This window comes from Pseudophryne corroboree, unplaced genomic scaffold, assembly GCF_028390025.1.
Source record: "Pseudophryne corroboree isolate aPseCor3 unplaced genomic scaffold, aPseCor3.hap2 scaffold_90, whole genome shotgun sequence".
NCBI lineage: Eukaryota > Metazoa > Chordata > Amphibia > Anura > Myobatrachidae > Pseudophryne > Pseudophryne corroboree.
The window spans coordinates 1,252,420-1,271,292 of NW_026970479.1; the positions used below are offsets into that span (position 1 = coordinate 1,252,420).

The following is an 18,873-nucleotide window of genomic DNA, read 5'->3' on the forward strand; positions in this document are numbered from 1 at the left end:
AAACTTGCTTCATTGGAAAGGCAGCAAGATGCATCCTCATTTCAATATCTACTGAAATAATACAGGTTGACACCAGGAAACATTAACGCCACTGCATCCTTTGTGCTTTCTCATGTGGAAGTCTGTTTAATGTGAAAACAAGGTGATATCTAATTAGCACACAGGTAAGGAATTAAGAAAATCTTTATTTAAGGGTGAAGATGTTTCTCACAAAATCGTTGCCCCAATGCATCATTGAAATTCAAGCTGGAAAGATGATTTTAATATATCACTTGTACATTTTGTATTGCTCTTCTGGTGACAATGTAGTTTGTTTTTGTCAATTACCATTTTAATAATCGGGTAAAGAAAATTAAGTGGATTTTTGAAAGAAAACAATACTGTCAATATACTATTAAAACAAATGAAAATGGTAAAAGTTATTGTACTTTAAGTAAAAATAAAAGAGCAAAAATATCAATCCCAGTTTTGGATTACTTTAATTAACAAAAAAAAAAACGCATATAGCAGAGGATAGTTTCAATCTGCCTACCTCTGGGCTATGGACCCAGCATGCTTCCATTGCAGTACTCTGCTGCACATGTAAGTGCAAGAGATCCTGAAGCACTCACTCATCATGGGAAAGTACCAATGCATTTCTTCATTGGTTGATGGAAGAAACATCTTACAAAAACTCTCCAGATTATTGACTTTTTAAAGTTTTCTAGGAAACGTTCTAGATGAATGCTTATTAACCTTTGTCAGTATGTACTTTTGCAAAGTGTGTCGGTGGTGCAATCGGTTAGTGTGTTTGGTTATTAACCAAAGGGTTGGTGGTTCAATCCCACCCAGGGATGTTATTGACCTTGTCATCAGATTTTGGTGATCTTTAAGTAGACAAGTCAAAATTTCAAACCCCCTCTTATGGTGTAGGGTACCTGGCCTTCTCTGATGTAATCAGAGTTAGATTTGATTAAGTGATTTTATAAAAGAACAGCTAGGAAGCACAACTTAGCAGTGGGTTGCAGAGAAAAAGAAATACGCTTGCAGAAAAATCCAATTGAGTGATTAAACAGCTCTTCATTTTCTGGCTTTATTTTTATGCTAACTAATTTGTTCTCTGAAAAGTGTCCACAAAGCCAAGTATCTGATTAACACCTTTGTAGGGATGGTTTTTCACCTATTACTAAATTAAACTTGCTTCATTGGAAAGGCAGCAAGTGATGTCATCCAAGCAGTGGGTCAAAGTTGGCTTCAACCCTCGTCTGCTTATGAAAAGAGAAAAGGGATATGCAGGGCATGGCGGCCTTTTGCGACGCTTGGATGACCCCTAGTTCGCATTAAACACCCCCACCCTCCTTCGGTGTGGGGCTCATGTTGGCCATGCCCCAGCCCCTGAAGCATTCAAGCTGATTTCTTGCAGCAGCTGGGTACTGTAACAGCTCCAGAGCTGCTCTGTAAGGCAAGTAAAAGGGTGTGGGCCCTGCAGCACTACCTGTAGTTTGCATTGTGCATTGGAAGGCACAAAGTAAGCAGACGGGAGGAGAAGTCAGGATAGTGCACAAGGTTATAGAAGGGAGGGGCTCAAGAAAAGAGAAGTGGAAACAGACAGCATACTAGGCTGGAGAGAGACCTGAGACAAAGAGATCTGAATTATACGAGAGCCGTCCAGGGGAAACACAAATTATGCAGTCAAGTTTCCCACATTTGGGGAAATCGCAAGGGGCAGCACACCCAGAGTGCAATGGGTGAGCCTTGCCCTGGGAGAAGCACCTTCATGATCATAGTATCTCACCTGGCAGGTTAGTAGGAGTTGGGCTAGAGCTGGGGAGGGTCGCTGCTCGGGCACTACCTTTCAAGTGAAGGAGATCCAACTGAGGCAGCACAAGGGAACTCTCAAAAGAAGAACAAGGCTAGAGGAAGATCTGAGACAAAGAAATCTGACTTTACCAGAGCTGACCAGAGGAAAGCACAAACACAGTCCACCACTACCACAAATAATGCAGTCGAGTTTCCCACATTTGGGGAAATCACAGGGGTCAGCATACCCAGAATGCAATGAATGAACCTCACCCTGGGAAAACAATCTTCATGACAATAGTATCTCCTATGCAAAATAAGTATGATTTGGGATAGGGCTGGGGAGGGCCGCTGCTCAGGCACATCTCTGTCAAGTAAAGGAGATTCAACTGAGGCAGCACAAGGGAACTCTCATCTGGGGACAACAACTGCAGGGAGAACACATATTTTCAGATGAACATGGGGTGGCAGAAGGCTGCCTAATACTGAAGCACCCCCAAACAACAAACCAAATGCAACAACTAGTGCAAGCATTCCTGGGGGATGGCCTGCAGCAGATGGATTTGAATATGGTGATGTCATCCAAGCAGTGGGTCAAAGTTGGCTTCAACCCTTGTCTGCATATGAAAAGAGAAAAGGAGCGTGCAGGGCATGGAGGCCTTTTGTGGTGCTTGGATGACCCCTAGTTCGCATTAAGCACCCCCACCCTCCTTCGGTGTGGGGCTCATGTTGGCCATTCCCCAGCCCCTGAAGCATTCAAGCTGATTTCTTGCAGCAGCTGGGCACTGTAACAGCTCCAGAGCTGCTCTGTAAAGCAAGTAAAAGGGTGTGGGCCCTGCAGCACTACCCGTAGTTTGCATTGTGCATTGGGAGGCACAAAGTAAGCAGACGGGAGGAGAAGTCAGGATAGTGCACAAGGGTATAGAAGGGAGGGGCTCAAGAAAAAAGAAGTGGAACCAGACAGCAAACTAGGCTGGAGAGAGACCTGAGACAAAGAGATCTGAATTACATGAGAGCCGACCAGGGAAAACTCAAATTATGCAGTCAAGTTTCCCACATTTGGGGAAATCGCAGGGGCAGCACACCCAGAGTGCAATGGGTGAGCCTTGCCCTGGGAGAAGCAACTTCATGATCATAGTATCTCACCTGGCAGGTAAGTAGGAGTTGGGCTAGAGCTGGGGAGGGTCGCTGCTCGGGCACCCCCCTGTCAAGTGAAGGAGATCCAACTGAGGCAGCACAAGGGAACTCTCGAAAGAAGAACAAGGCTAGAGGAAGATCTGAGACAAAGAAATCTGAATTTTACCAGAGCTGACCAGAGGAAAGCACAAATACAGTCCCCCACTACCACAAATAATGCAGTCGAGTTTCCCACATTTGGGGAAATCACAGGGGTCAGCATACCCAGAATGCAATGAATGAACCTAACCCTGGGAGAACAATCTTCATGACCATGGTATCTCCTATGCAAAATAAGTATGATTTGGGATAGGGCTGGGGAGGGCCGTTGCTCAGGCACATCTCTGTCAAGTAAGTTGCATTTGATTTGTTGTTTGGGGGTGCTTCAGTATTAGGCAGCCTTCTGCCCTACCATGTTCATCTGAAAATATGTGTTCTCCCTGCAGTTGTTGTCCCCAGATGAGAGTTCCCTTGTGCTGCCTCAGTTGAATCTCCTTTTGGAGAAGACCTCAATAAGATTGTAGCTGATCTGGCTACTGCTAAAACAGCTTGCCTACCTAGTATGACTCCTACCACGCAGAAGGCTAAAAGTACTTTTCTTGGCCCTTTCATCCTCCAGGTAAAGCGTACCCAAGGTCAGGCATACCCAAAGCAAGCTCATGTTTCCAGACCTGCCAAGCCCAGACTGAAGCAATCCTGGGCTGCCCATCAGCCTGCTTCCAAAACGGACAAGCCTGCCGCATGACGGTGCAGGCCTCCCTCTGGGGGATCCCAGGGTGGGGGGCCCGACTTCTAGGTTTGGCAAAGAAAGGTATAATTCTAAGCTAGAGAATTCTGTTTGGAGCTCACCTTGTACTTTGTGAAGAAATAATCAGCATTGTGGCTGAGCAGATACATGTAGTGTGTGGCTGCAAACTGCATGGATCTGCTGCGTTGTAATGCTGATTCTTTTTTTTTGCAAAGTACCAATAGCTTCATATAATGTTCACAATTTTTATGCAGGATCAAATAGCTCAATAGGTAGGGTGTTTGATTAGAATTCAACAGGTTATAAGTTTGAATCCTGGGTATGGTAGTTTGAGATGTGTTATTTAATAAAGTATGTTGTTCTGACTGCCGGCATCCTATCACCTGGGATATCATACTAAATAAATGGAGTTGATCAAATTTTTTTTTTTTTTTTAACTAGGGACAATTTCCAGATACTTCCCTTTATAACTGAGATTGCCCCCTGGAACTTCACATCAGTTGACAACTATGCATGAGTGGGCAGTGCTTGCCCTGGATCTGTCCACCCATTTATGTGCCGCCATAAAATAAAGCATGACTAACAGTTATCCTGGGCGTACACTACACAATTATCTGTCAGGCTATCTATCCAGTCTGGATGGTTGGAATGAAAATCTGGTAATGTATAGGAGCAAATGTCAATTAACCATTTGCTCCCAAACACTAGAAAAGTGGTCAAAAATGGTCATTACACAAATTGGTTAAACCCAAAATTTAACCAATTTGTTTAGGGGACCATTTTTGTCCATTTTTTAGTGTTTGAGAGTAAATCGTTGATGGTCATTTGCTCACATAGATAACCGGATTTCTATTCCAACCAGCCAGTGTTGGAGAGATGGTCTGCCAGATTACATAATGCATACCAGAGCCATAACTAGACTTTTTGGTGCCCTGTGACAGAGAATTATATGCCCTCCCCCCCATTTTTGCAATATGGACAAAAGGCGCATGCCTTGTGGGGAAGGGGCATAACAAGATTGGTCTCAGAGAAAGCACATGAGATATGAAGATATATCTAGTATACTTGACACTCAATGGTTTGTGGTATTGCAGGGGTGCCCTCCTTAAATGCATATACAGTCACACATGGCATGTTTGTGTAAATGGCATATCAGCAGTCAGCACTAACTGGTGACATGCCATTTGTACAAGTAAGCCATGTGTGACTAATATATAAACATACTTTATTAAATAACACCTCAAACTATCATACCCAGGATTCAAACCTAAAACCTGTTAAATTCTAATCAAACACCCTACCCATTGAGCTACTTGATCCTGCATCTATTCTAACCTCCAAAAACAGATTCAGTTGCATTTTCCAGCGTGTTTTGTTTGCGCCTTTGCAAATGTCTTACATCGACAAACTTATTTAGTACTATTTTGCAAATAGGGTTACATTGTCGCAACATTGTGTTCCCTAATTGCTTGATTTTTTAAATGCAAAAATTGATAAAGACACCTGATAATTGCTCTGTGGAGTCTTCTTTTGTGTCTACTTCTTATCTACATTTAATTCCCTACCTATAATCAAGGCATTTTTAAATGCTGGGTGCTGCCAGGACGTGAGGCCTACCTAGTCTTTAGATCTGAATTTGAATGTACTTGTGAACTAACTTAATTTCCTACTTCTAAATTCATTCCTTAATTCACTACTTACATTAATCCTGTAGTTGGGCATTTTGAGCCTTCAATTGTGGGCATTGTTTTGTGTCCAGACCAGCAGCTGGTGGTGTGCATTTGCTGGAAAGGCATCGAAGACCTCCGATATGCTGCATCTCCTGATGTGTGTCTGCCTCAAGTGGCTGTCAGCAAATGCATGCTAGACACCCCATTCCAAGCTGATTGTGACATCACGGAACATGCATCATAGAACAGGCATGCTAGAACATGGGTCTTCAACCTGCGACCCTCCAGCTGCTGTGGAACTACATATCCCAGCATGCCCTGCCTCAGTTTTAGCATACCTTAAAAGCAAAACTGTGGCAGGGCATGCTGGGATGTGTAGTTTCACAGCAGCTGGAGGGCCACAGGATGAAGACCCATGTGCTAGAACCAAACCGCAGGTACATTGAATGCTAGCAAGCTGAATGTTTAAATCCTTTTTGTTCCGCAGCATTCCAATGCGGAAGATTCCATGGAACCAGAGATTATTCCATTGAGAAGGACATGCTGCCTGGATGACTGCACTGTGCAAATTAAATCACGGAGCCAGTTGGCTTGTGGGTGGCTCTGGTGACTGGGTGGTTGGGTAGGCGGTGTGTCGGAGGTGGAGCACATGCAAATGAATGTGTATCATCCAGCTAGTGAGAGAGAAAACTCATGTAGGAGTGTGCCTGCTTGTCAGTGAGTTATGCACCTTGCCAGACGTCAAATCTACATGGAGCAACTGGAGGGGACAAGAGCAGGTTTGGAAAATATAGACAGAAGAGCATATATGCTGGCGCATTCTCCATGATTGTGTCAGCTTATGTTTTGGTGCACTGCACTTTCCTCCACTAAGTTTTAGCCATTTTGTTTAAACGCAAGTGTAGTTGCTTCTCGCTCTTTTGGCTGTGATATTGTATTGTGGTTGAAGAGTCTGCTGGAGGGATTGTTTTCTTCATTGGCGAGAGACTGAAGATATTCCAGGATGGAAGGCTTGGGAACACTATCCGTTTTTCAGTTGTGGAAGAGTTGAAAGACCGGATTGGACTACATTCTATAGTAAAGGGTATCTTTGTATTTATTAATCCTCCCTTTATATGTGTCTGTCTTTCAATAAAGCTTTGGGCTTGTGATTCCGTCACCCTCTTACACTCCACACCCATAGCCTTATTAACTATTGTATTGTTTAAATGTATAGTGCAGTTCATGATTTATAGTGTAGGCTGACCTGTGCTGTAGTTCTTGAACTGTACTATACCGACAGCATTTGTATTGTGTTTTGGCTGTGCTGCAACACAGTACTTATGTGTGTAATGTTTATGTATGTTTTTTTGCTTCTTTATGTCAATAAAGACTGCTTTTTTAATCCAATATCTGAAAACAATCAATGTTTATCTTTGATGGCAATAGAAGTGGTATGATATTTGCTGCTTTTGAAAGGCAATATCTGATATGTCCCCTATCTGGGAACCATATATTAAATGGCTTTTCAGAAAAGGGAGATGGGAGAAGAGCTTTCAGTACTTGTAGGACCGATGCACATTTCCTATTCTAGCCTCCAAAAACAGATTCAGTTGCATTTTCCAGCGTGTTTTGGATGCGCCTTTGCAAATGTCTTACATCGACAAACTTATTTAGTACTATTTTGCAAATAGGGTTACATTGTTGCAACATTGTGTTCCCTAATTGCTTGATTTTTTAAATGCAACAATTGATAAAAACACCTGATAACTGCTCTGCGGAGTCTTATTTTGTGTCTACTTCTTATCTACATTTAATTCCGTACCTCTAATCAAGGCATTTTTAAATGCTGGCGGCTGCCAGGACGTGAGGCCTACCTAGACTTTAGATCTGAATTTGAATGTACTTGTGAACTAACTTAATTTCCTACTTCTAAATTCATTCCTAAATTCACTACTTACATGAATCCTGTAGTTGGGCATTTTGGGACTTCGATTGTGGGCATTGTTTTGTGTCCAGACCAGCAGCAGGTGGTGTGCATTTGCTGGAAAGGCATCAAAGACCTCCGATATGCTGCATCTCCTGATGTGTGTCTCCCTCAAGTGGCTGTCAGCAAATGCCTGCTAGACACCCCATTCCAAGCTGATTGTGACATCACGGAACATGCATCATAGAACAGGCATGCTAAAACATGGGTCTTCAACCTGCGACCCTCCAGCTGCTGTGGAACTACACATCCCAGCATGCCCTGCCTCAGTTTTAGCATACCTTATAGCAAAACTGTGGCAGGGCGTGCTGGGATGTGTAGTTTCACAGCAGCTGGAGGGCCACAGGATGAAGACCCATGTGCTAGAGCCAAGCCGCAGGTACATTGAATGCTAGCAAGCTGAATATTTAAATCCTTTTTGTTCCGCAGCATTCCAATGCGGAAGATTCCATGGAACCAGAGATCCTTCCATTGAGAAGGACATGCTGCCTGGATGACTACACTGTGCAAATTAAATCACGGAGCCAGTTGGTTTGTGGGTGGCTCTGGTGACTGGGTGGTTGGGTGGGTGGTGTGTCGGAGGTGGAGCACATGCAAATGATTGTGTATCATCCAGCTAGTGAGAGTGAAAACTCATGCAGGAGTGTGCCTGCTTGTCAGTGGGTTATGCACCTTGCCAGACGTTAAATCTACATAGAGCAGCTGGAGGGGACAAGAGCATGTTTGCAAAATATAGATAGAAGAGCATATATGCTGGCGCATTCTCCATGATAGTGTCAGCTTATGTTTTGGTGCACTGCACTTTCCTCCACTAAGTTTTAGCCATTTTTGTTAAGCTCAAGTGTAGTTGCTTCTCGGCCTTTTGGCTGTGATCTTGTATTGTGGTTGAAGGGTCTGCTGGAGGGAGGGATTGCGTTCTTCATTGGCGAAAGACCAAAGATATTCCAGGATGGAAGGCTTGGGAACACTATCTGTTTTTCAGTTGTGGAAGAGCACAGAGGTCGGATTGGACTACATTCTATAGTAAAGGATGTCTTTCTATTTATTAAACCTCCCCTTATATGTGTCAGTCTTTCAATAAAGCTTCGGGCTTGTGATTCCCTCACCCTCTTACACTCCACACCCATAGCCTTATTAACTGTTGTATTATTGTACAGTTTAAATGTATAGTGCAGTTCATGATTTATAGTGTAGGCTGGCCTGTGCTGTAGTTCTTGAACTGTACTATACCATCAGCATTTCTATTGTGTTTTGGCTGTGCCGCAACGCGGTACTTATGTGTGTAATGTTTATGTATGTTTTTTTGCTTCTTTATGTGCATCGGTCCTACAAGTAATGAAAGCTCTTCTCCCATCTCCCTTTTCTGAAAAGCCATTTAATATATGGTTCCCAGATAGGGGACATATCAGATATTGGATTTCAAAAGCATCAAATATCATACCACTTTTATTGCCATCAAAGATAAACATTGATTGTTTTCAGATATTGGCTTGAAAAAGCAGTCTTTATTGACATAAAAAAAAACATACATAAACATTGCACACATAAATACAGTGTTGCAGCACAGCCAAAACACAATACAAATGCTGACGGTATAGTACAGTTCAAGAACTACAGCACAGGCCAGTCTACACTATAAATCATGAACTGCACTATACATTTAAAGTATACAATAATACAACAGTTAATAAGGCTATGGGTGTGGAGTGTAAGAGGGTGAGGGATTCACAAAACCGAAGCTTTATTGTAACACAGACACATATAAGGGGAGGGTCAATAAATAGAAAGATATCCTTTACTATAGAATGTAGTCCAATCCGACCTCTGTGCTCTTCCACAACTGAAAAACAGATAGTGTTCCCAAGCCTTCCATCCTGGAATATCTTTGGTCTTTCGCCAATGAAGAAAACAATCCCTCCCTCCAGCAGACCCTTCAACCACGATACAAGATCACAGCCAAAAGGCCGAGAAGCAACTACACTTGAGCTTAACAAAAATGGCTAAAACTTAGTGGAGGAAAGTGCAGTGCACCAAAACATAAGCTGACACAATCATGGAGAATGCGCCAGCATATATGCTCTTCTATCTATATTTTGCAAACCTGCTCTTGTCCCCTCCAGCTGCTCTATGTAGATTTAACGTCTGGCAAGGTGCATAACCCACTGACAAGCAGGAACACTCCTGCATGAGTTTTCTCTCTCACTAGCTGGATGATACACAATCATTTGCATGCGCTCCACTTCCGACACACCACCCACCCAACCACCCAGTCACCAGAGCCACCCACAAGCCAACTGGCTCCGTGATTTAATTTGCACAGTGTAGTCATCCAGGCAGCATGTCCTTCTCAATGGAAGGATCTCTGGTTCCATGGAATCTTCCGCATTGGAATGCTGCGGAACAAAAAGGATTTAAATATTCAGCTTGCTAGCATTCAATGTACCTGCGGCTTGGCTCTAGCACATGGGTCTTCATCCTGTGGCCCTCCAGCTGCTGTGAAACTACACATCCCAGCATGCCCTGCCACAGTTTTGCTATTAAGGTATGCTAAAACTGAGGCAGGGCATGCTGGGATGTGTAGTTCCACAGCAGCTGGAGGGTCGCAGGTTGAAGACCCATGTTTTAGCATGCCTGTTCTATGATGCATGTTCCATGATGTCACAATCAGCTTGGAATGGGGTGTCTAGCAGGCATTTGCTGACAGCCACTTGAGGGAGACACACATCAGGAGATGCAGCATATCGGAGGTCTTCGATGCCTTTCCAGCAAATGCACACCACCTGCTGCTGGTCTGGACACAAAACAATGCCCACAATCGAAGTCCCAAAATGCCCAACTACAGGATTCATGTAAGTAGTGAATTTAGGAATGAATTTAGAAGTAGGAAATTAAGTTAGTTCACAAGTACATTCAAATTCAGATCTAAAGACTAAACACAAAACACAAAATAAGACTCCACAGAGCAATTATCAGGTGTCTTTATCAATTGTTGCATTTAAAAAATCAAGCAATTAGGGAACACAATGTTGCGACAATGTAACCCTATTTGCAAAATAGTACTAAATAAGTTTGTCGATGTAAGACATTTGCAAAGGCGCAAACAAAACACGCTGGAAAATGCAACTGAATCTGTTTTTGGAGGTTAGAAAAGATGCAGGATCAAGTAGCTCCATGGGTAGGGTGTTTGATTAGAATTCAACAGGTTATAGGTTTGAATCCTGGGTATGATAGTTTGAGGTGTTATTTAATAAAGCATGTTTATATATTAGTCACACATGGCTTACTTGTACAAATGGCATGTCACCAGTTAGTGCTGACTGCTGATATGCCATTTGCACTAAAACAAATTAAAATGGTAAAAGTTATTGTACTTTAAGTAAAAATAAAAGCTAAAATATCAATCCCAGTTTTGGATTACTTTAATGAACAAAAAAAAAATGCATATAGCAAAGGATAGTTTCAATCTGCCTACCTCTGGGTTATGGACCCAGCATGCTTCCATTACAGTACTCTGCTGCACATGTAAGTGCAAGAGATCCTGAAGCACTCACTCATCATGGGAAAGTACCAATGTGTTTCTTCATTGGTTGATGGAAGAAACATCTTACAAAAACTCTCCACATTATTGACTTTTTAAAATGTTTCTAGGAATCGTTCTAGATGAATGCTTATTAGCCTTTGTCAGTATGGACTTTTACAAAGTGTTGCTGTGGCGCAATCAGTTACTGTGTAAGGCTATTAACCAAAAGGTTGGTGGTTCAATCCCACCCAGGGACGTAATTGACCTTGTTATCAGATTTTGGTGATCTTTATGTAGACAAGTGAAAATTTCAAACCCCCTCTTATGGTGTAGGGTACCTGGCCTTCTCTGATGTAATCAGAGTTAGATTTGATTCAGTGATTTTATAAAAACAGCTAGGAAGCACAATTTAGCAGTGGGTTGCAGAGAAAAAGAAATATGCTGGCAAAAAAATCCAATTGAGTGATTAAACAGCTTTTCATTTTCTGGCTTTATTTTTATGCTAACAAATTTGTTCTCTGAAAAGTGTCCACAAAGCCAAGTTTCTGATTAACACATTTGTAGGGATGGTTTTTAACCTATTACTAAATTAAACTTGCTTCATTGGAAAGGCAGCAAGATGCATCCTCATTTCAATATCTACTGAAATAATACAGGTTGACACCAGGAAACATTAACGCCACTGCATCCTTTGTGCTTTCTCATGTGGAAGTCTGTTTAATGTGAAAACAAGGTGATATCTAATTAGCACACAGGTAAGGAATTAAGAAAATCTTTATTTAAGGGTGAAGATGTTTCTCACAAAATCGTTGCCCCAATGCATCATTGAAATTCAAGCTGGAAAGATGATTTTAATATATCACTTGTACATTTTGTATTGCTCTTCTGGTGACAATGTAGTTTGTTTTTGTCAATTACCATTTTAATAATCGGGTAAAGAAAATTAAGTGGATTTTTGAAAGAAAACAATACTGTCAATATACTATTAAAACAAATGAAAATGGTAAAAGTTATTGTACTTTAAGTAAAAATAAAAGAGCAAAAATATCAATCCCAGTTTTGGATTACTTTAATTAACAAAAAAAAAAACGCATATAGCAGAGGATAGTTTCAATCTGCCTACCTCTGGGCTATGGACCCAGCATGCTTCCATTGCAGTACTCTGCTGCACATGTAAGTGCAAGAGATCCTGAAGCACTCACTCATCATGGGAAAGTACCAATGCGTTTCTTCATTGGTTGATGGAAGAAACATCTTACAAAAACTCTCCAGATTATTGACTTTTTAAAGTTTTCTAGGAAACGTTCTAGATGAATGCTTATTAACCTTTGTCAGTATGTACTTTTGCAAAGTGTCTCGGTGGTGCAATCGGTTAGTGTGTTTGGTTATTAACCAAAGGGTTGGTGGTTCAATCCCACCCAGGGATGTTATTGACCTTGTCATCAGATTTTGGTGATCTTTAAGTAGACAAGTCAAAATTTCAAACCCCCTCTTATGGTGTAGGGTACCTGGCCTTCTCTGATGTAATCAGAGTTAGATTTGATTAAGTGATTTTATAAAAGAACAGCTAGGAAGCACAACTTAGCAGTGGGTTGCAGAGAAAAAGAAATACGCTTGCAGAAAAATCCAATTGAGTGATTAAACAGCTCTTCATTTTCTGGCTTTATTTTTATGCTAACTAATTTGTTCTCTGAAAAGTGTCCACAAAGCCAAGTATCTGATTAACACCTTTGTAGGGATGGTTTTTCACCTATTACTAAATTAAACTTGCTTCATTGGAAAGGCAGCAAGTGATGTCATCCAAGCAGTGGGTCAAAGTTGGCTTCAACCCTCGTCTGCTTATGAAAAGAGAAAAGGGATATGCAGGGCATGGCGGCCTTTTGCGACGCTTGGATGACCCCTAGTTCGCATTAAACACCCCCACCCTCCTTCGGTGTGGGGCTCATGTTGGCCATGCCCCAGCCCCTGAAGCATTCAAGCTGATTTCTTGCAGCAGCTGGGTACTGTAACAGCTCCAGAGCTGCTCTGTAAGGCAAGTAAAAGGGTGTGGGCCCTGCAGCACTACCTGTAGTTTGCATTGTGCATTGGAAGGCACAAAGTAAGCAGACGGGAGGAGAAGTCAGGATAGTGCACAAGGTTATAGAAGGGAGGGGCTCAAGAAAAGAGAAGTGGAAACAGACAGCATACTAGGCTGGAGAGAGACCTGAGACAAAGAGATCTGAATTATACGAGAGCCGTCCAGGGGAAACACAAATTATGCAGTCAAGTTTCCCACATTTGGGGAAATCGCAAGGGGCAGCACACCCAGAGTGCAATGGGTGAGCCTTGCCCTGGGAGAAGCACCTTCATGATCATAGTATCTCACCTGGCAGGTTAGTAGGAGTTGGGCTAGAGCTGGGGAGGGTCGCTGCTCGGGCACTACCTTTCAAGTGAAGGAGATCCAACTGAGGCAGCACAAGGGAACTCTCAAAAGAAGAACAAGGCTAGAGGAAGATCTGAGACAAAGAAATCTGACTTTACCAGAGCTGACCAGAGGAAAGCACAAACACAGTCCACCACTACCACAAATAATGCAGTCGAGTTTCCCACATTTGGGGAAATCACAGGGGTCAGCATACCCAGAATGCAATGAATGAACCTCACCCTGGGAAAACAATCTTCATGACAATAGTATCTCCTATGCAAAATAAGTATGATTTGGGATAGGGCTGGGGAGGGCCGCTGCTCAGGCACATCTCTGTCAAGTAAAGGAGATTCAACTGAGGCAGCACAAGGGAACTCTCATCTGGGGACAACAACTGCAGGGAGAACACATATTTTCAGATGAACATGGGGTGGCAGAAGGCTGCCTAATACTGAAGCACCCCCAAACAACAAACCAAATGCAACAACTAGTGCAAGCATTCCTGGGGGATGGCCTGCAGCAGATGGATTTGAATATGGTGATGTCATCCAAGCAGTGGGTCAAAGTTGGCTTCAACCCTTGTCTGCATATGAAAAGAGAAAAGGAGCGTGCAGGGCATGGAGGCCTTTTGTGGTGCTTGGATGACCCCTAGTTCGCATTAAGCACCCCCACCCTCCTTCGGTGTGGGGCTCATGTTGGCCATTCCCCAGCCCCTGAAGCATTCAAGCTGATTTCTTGCAGCAGCTGGGCACTGTAACAGCTCCAGAGCTGCTCTGTAAAGCAAGTAAAAGGGTGTGGGCCCTGCAGCACTACCCGTAGTTTGCATTGTGCATTGGGAGGCACAAAGTAAGCAGACGGGAGGAGAAGTCAGGATAGTGCACAAGGGTATAGAAGGGAGGGGCTCAAGAAAAAAGAAGTGGAACCAGACAGCAAACTAGGCTGGAGAGAGACCTGAGACAAAGAGATCTGAATTACATGAGAGCCGACCAGGGAAAACTCAAATTATGCAGTCAAGTTTCCCACATTTGGGGAAATCGCAGGGGCAGCACACCCAGAGTGCAATGGGTGAGCCTTGCCCTGGGAGAAGCAACTTCATGATCATAGTATCTCACCTGGCAGGTAAGTAGGAGTTGGGCTAGAGCTGGGGAGGGTCGCTGCTCGGGCACCCCCCTGTCAAGTGAAGGAGATCCAACTGAGGCAGCACAAGGGAACTCTCGAAAGAAGAACAAGGCTAGAGGAAGATCTGAGACAAAGAAATCTGAATTTTACCAGAGCTGACCAGAGGAAAGCACAAATACAGTCCCCCACTACCACAAATAATGCAGTCGAGTTTCCCACATTTGGGGAAATCACAGGGGTCAGCATACCCAGAATGCAATGAATGAACCTAACCCTGGGAGAACAATCTTCATGACCATGGTATCTCCTATGCAAAATAAGTATGATTTGGGATAGGGCTGGGGAGGGCCGTTGCTCAGGCACATCTCTGTCAAGTAAGTTGCATTTGATTTGTTGTTTGGGGGTGCTTCAGTATTAGGCAGCCTTCTGCCCTACCATGTTCATCTGAAAATATGTGTTCTCCCTGCAGTTGTTGTCCCCAGATGAGAGTTCCCTTGTGCTGCCTCAGTTGAATCTCCTTTTGGAGAAGACCTCAATAAGATTGTAGCTGATCTGGCTACTGCTAAAACAGCTTGCCTACCTAGTATGACTCCTACCACGCAGAAGGCTAAAAGTACTTTTCTTGGCCCTTTCATCCTCCAGGTAAAGCGTACCCAAGGTCAGGCATACCCAAAGCAAGCTCATGTTTCCAGACCTGCCAAGCCCAGACTGAAGCAATCCTGGGCTGCCCATCAGCCTGCTTCCAAAACGGACAAGCCTGCCGCATGACGGTGCAGGCCTCCCTCTGGGGGATCCCAGGGTGGGGGGCCCGACTTCTAGGTTTGGCAAAGAAAGGTATAATTCTAAGCTAGAGAATTCTGTTTGGAGCTCACCTTGTACTTTGTGAAGAAATAATCAGCATTGTGGCTGAGCAGATACATGTAGTGTGTGGCTGCAAACTGCATGGATCTGCTGCGTTGTAATGCTGATTCTTTTTTTTTGCAAAGTACCAATAGCTTCATATAATGTTCACAATTTTTATGCAGGATCAAATAGCTCAATAGGTAGGGTGTTTGATTAGAATTCAACAGGTTATAGGTTTGAATCCTGGGTATGGTAGTTTGAGATGTGTTATTTAATAAAGTATGTTGTTCTGACTGCCGGCATCCTATCACCTGGGATATCATACTAAATAAATGGAGTTGATCAAATTTTTTTTTTTTTTTTAACTAGGGACAATTTCCAGATACTTCCCTTTATAACTGAGATTGCCCCCTGGAACTTCACATCAGTTGACAACTATGCATGAGTGGGCAGTGCTTGCCCTGGATCTGTCCACCCATTTATGTGCCGCCATAAAATAAAGCATGACTAACAGTTATCCTGGGCGTACACTACACAATTATCTGTCAGGCTATCTATCCAGTCTGGATGGTTGGAATGAAAATCTGGTAATGTATAGGAGCAAATGTCAATTAACCATTTGCTCCCAAACACTAGAAAAGTGGTCAAAAATGGTCATTACACAAATTGGTTAAACCCAAAATTTAACCAATTTGTTTAGGGGACCATTTTTGTCCATTTTTTAGTGTTTGAGAGTAAATCGTTGATGGTCATTTGCTCACATAGATAACCGGATTTCTATTCCAACCAGCCAGTGTTGGAGAGATGGTCTGCCAGATTACATAATGCATACCAGAGCCATAACTAGACTTTTTGGTGCCCTGTGACAGAGAATTATATGCCCTCCCCCCCATTTTTGCAATATGGACAAAAGGCGCATGCCTTGTGGGGAAGGGGCATAACAAGATTGGTCTCAGAGAAAGCACATGAGATATGAAGATATATCTAGTATACTTGACACTCAATGGTTTGTGGTATTGCAGGGGTGCCCTCCTTAAATGCATATACAGTCACACATGGCATGTTTGTGTAAATGGCATATCAGCAGTCAGCACTAACTGGTGACATGCCATTTGTACAAGTAAGCCATGTGTGACTAATATATAAACATACTTTATTAAATAACACCTCAAACTATCATACCCAGGATTCAAACCTAAAACCTGTTAAATTCTAATCAAACACCCTACCCATTGAGCTACTTGATCCTGCATCTATTCTAACCTCCAAAAACAGATTCAGTTGCATTTTCCAGCGTGTTTTGTTTGCGCCTTTGCAAATGTCTTACATCGTCAAACTTATTTAGTACTATTTTGCAAATAGGGTTACATTGTCGCAACATTGTGTTCCCTAATTGCTTGATTTTTTAAATGCAAAAATTGATAAAGACACCTGATAATTGCTCTGTGGAGTCTTCTTTTGTGTCTACTTCTTATCTACATTTAATTCCCTACCTATAATCAAGGCATTTTTAAATGCTGGGTGCTGCCAGGACGTGAGGCCTACCTAGTCTTTAGATCTGAATTTGAATGTACTTGTGAACTAACTTAATTTCCTACTTCTAAATTCATTCCTTAATTCACTACTTACATTAATCCTGTAGTTGGGCATTTTGAGCCTTCAATTGTGGGCATTGTTTTGTGTCCAGACCAGCAGCTGGTGGTGTGCATTTGCTGGAAAGGCATCGAAGACCTCCGATATGCTGCATCTCCTGATGTGTGTCTGCCTCAAGTGGCTGTCAGCAAATGCATGCTAGACACCCCATTCCAAGCTGATTGTGACATCACGGAACATGCATCATAGAACAGGCATGCTAGAACATGGGTCTTCAACCTGCGACCCTCCAGCTGCTGTGGAACTACATATCCCAGCATGCCCTGCCTCAGTTTTAGCATACCTTAAAAGCAAAACTGTGGCAGGGCATGCTGGGATGTGTAGTTTCACAGCAGCTGGAGGGCCACAGGATGAAGACCCATGTGCTAGAACCAAACCGCAGGTACATTGAATGCTAGCAAGCTGAATGTTTAAATCCTTTTTGTTCCGCAGCATTCCAATGCGGAAGATTCCATGGAACCAGAGATTATTCCATTGAGAAGGACATGCTGCCTGGATGACTGCACTGTGCAAATTAAATCACGGAGCCAGTTGGCTTGTGGGTGGCTCTGGTGACTGGGTGGTTGGGTAGGCGGTGTGTCGGAGGTGGAGCACATGCAAATGAATGTGTATCATCCAGCTAGTGAGAGAGAAAACTCATGTAGGAGTGTGCCTGCTTGTCAGTGAGTTATGCACCTTGCCAGACGTCAAATCTACATGGAGCAACTGGAGGGGACAAGAGCAGGTTTGGAAAATATAGACAGAAGAGCATATATGCTGGCGCATTCTCCATGATTGTGTCAGCTTATGTTTTGGTGCACTGCACTTTCCTCCACTAAGTTTTAGCCATTTTGTTTAAACGCAAGTGTAGTTGCTTCTCGCTCTTTTGGCTGTGATATTGTATTGTGGTTGAAGAGTCTGCTGGAGGGATTGTTTTCTTCATTGGCGAGAGACTGAAGATATTCCAGGATGGAAGGCTTGGGAACACTATCCGTTTTTCAGTTGTGGAAGAGTTGAAAGACCGGATTGGACTACATTCTATAGTAAAGGGTATCTTTGTATTTATTAATCCTCCCTTTATATGTGTCTGTCTTTCAATAAAGCTTTGGGCTTGTGATTCCGTCACCCTCTTACACTCCACACCCATAGCCTTATTAACTATTGTATTGTTTAAATGTATAGTGCAGTTCATGATTTATAGTGTAGGCTGACCTGTGCTGTAGTTCTTGAACTGTACTATACCGACAGCATTTGTATTGTGTTTTGGCTGTGCTGCAACACAGTACTTATGTGTGTAATGTTTATGTATGTTTTTTTGCTTCTTTATGTCAATAAAGACTGCTTTTTTAATCCAATATCTGAAAACAATCAATGTTTATCTTTGATGGCAATAGAAGTGGTATGATATTTGCTGCTTTTGAAAGGCAATATCTGATATGTCCCCTATCTGGGAACCATATATTAAATGGCTTTTCAGAAAAGGGAGATGGGAGAAGAGCTTTCAGTACTTGTAGGACCGATGCACATTTCCTATTCTAGCCTCCAAAAACAGATTCAGTTGCATTTTCCAGCGTGTTTTGGATGCGCCTTTGCAAATGTCTTACATCGACAAACTTATTTAGTACTATTTTGCAAATAGGGTTACATTGTTGCAACATTGTGTTCCCTAATTGCTTGATTTTTTAAATGCAACAATTGATAAAAACACCTGATAACTGCTCTGCGGAGTCTTATTTTGTGTCTACTTCTTATCTACATTTAATTCCGTACCTCTAATCAAGGCATTTTTAAATGCTGGCGGCTGCCAGGACGTGAGGCCTACCTAGACTTTAGATCTGAATTTGAATGTACTTGTGAACTAACTTAATTTCCTACTTCTAAATTCATTCCTAAATTCACTACTTACATGAATCCTGTAGTTGGGCATTTTGGGACTTCGATTGTGGGCATTGTTTTGTGTCCAGACCAGCAGCAGGTGGTGTGCATTTGCTGGAAAGGCATCGAAGACCTCCGATA

The 18,873-nt window shown here is 42.7% G+C and overlaps 8 non-coding genes across 8 annotated transcripts; all 8 read right to left on the reverse strand.

Annotated features, from left to right (window-relative positions):
* Positions 1–1,625: 1,625 nt before the first annotated feature.
* On the reverse strand, positions 1,626–1,789 carry LOC135045158 (U1 spliceosomal RNA). Its single transcript, XR_010237687.1, has one exon. It is a non-coding gene; the product is annotated as a U1 spliceosomal RNA (small nuclear RNA).
* Positions 1,790–1,939: 150 nt separating this feature from the next.
* Positions 1,940–2,103, reverse strand: LOC135044979 (U1 spliceosomal RNA). The gene has a single exon (XR_010237515.1). It is a non-coding gene; the product is annotated as a U1 spliceosomal RNA (small nuclear RNA).
* A 674-nt stretch (positions 2,104–2,777) lies between these two features.
* On the reverse strand, positions 2,778–2,940 carry LOC135044408 (U1 spliceosomal RNA). The gene has a single exon (XR_010237012.1). It is a non-coding gene; the product is annotated as a U1 spliceosomal RNA (small nuclear RNA).
* A 152-nt stretch (positions 2,941–3,092) lies between these two features.
* Positions 3,093–3,256, reverse strand: LOC135044712 (U1 spliceosomal RNA). The gene has a single exon (XR_010237253.1). It is a non-coding gene; the product is annotated as a U1 spliceosomal RNA (small nuclear RNA).
* Positions 3,257–13,075: 9,819 nt separating this feature from the next.
* On the reverse strand, positions 13,076–13,239 carry LOC135045159 (U1 spliceosomal RNA). Its single transcript, XR_010237688.1, has one exon. It is a non-coding gene; the product is annotated as a U1 spliceosomal RNA (small nuclear RNA).
* Positions 13,240–13,389: 150 nt separating this feature from the next.
* On the reverse strand, positions 13,390–13,553 carry LOC135044980 (U1 spliceosomal RNA). The gene has a single exon (XR_010237516.1). It is a non-coding gene; the product is annotated as a U1 spliceosomal RNA (small nuclear RNA).
* A 674-nt stretch (positions 13,554–14,227) lies between these two features.
* Positions 14,228–14,390, reverse strand: LOC135044410 (U1 spliceosomal RNA). Its single transcript, XR_010237014.1, has one exon. It is a non-coding gene; the product is annotated as a U1 spliceosomal RNA (small nuclear RNA).
* A 152-nt stretch (positions 14,391–14,542) lies between these two features.
* Positions 14,543–14,706, reverse strand: LOC135044723 (U1 spliceosomal RNA). Its single transcript, XR_010237264.1, has one exon. It is a non-coding gene; the product is annotated as a U1 spliceosomal RNA (small nuclear RNA).
* Positions 14,707–18,873: the final 4,167 nt, after the last annotated feature.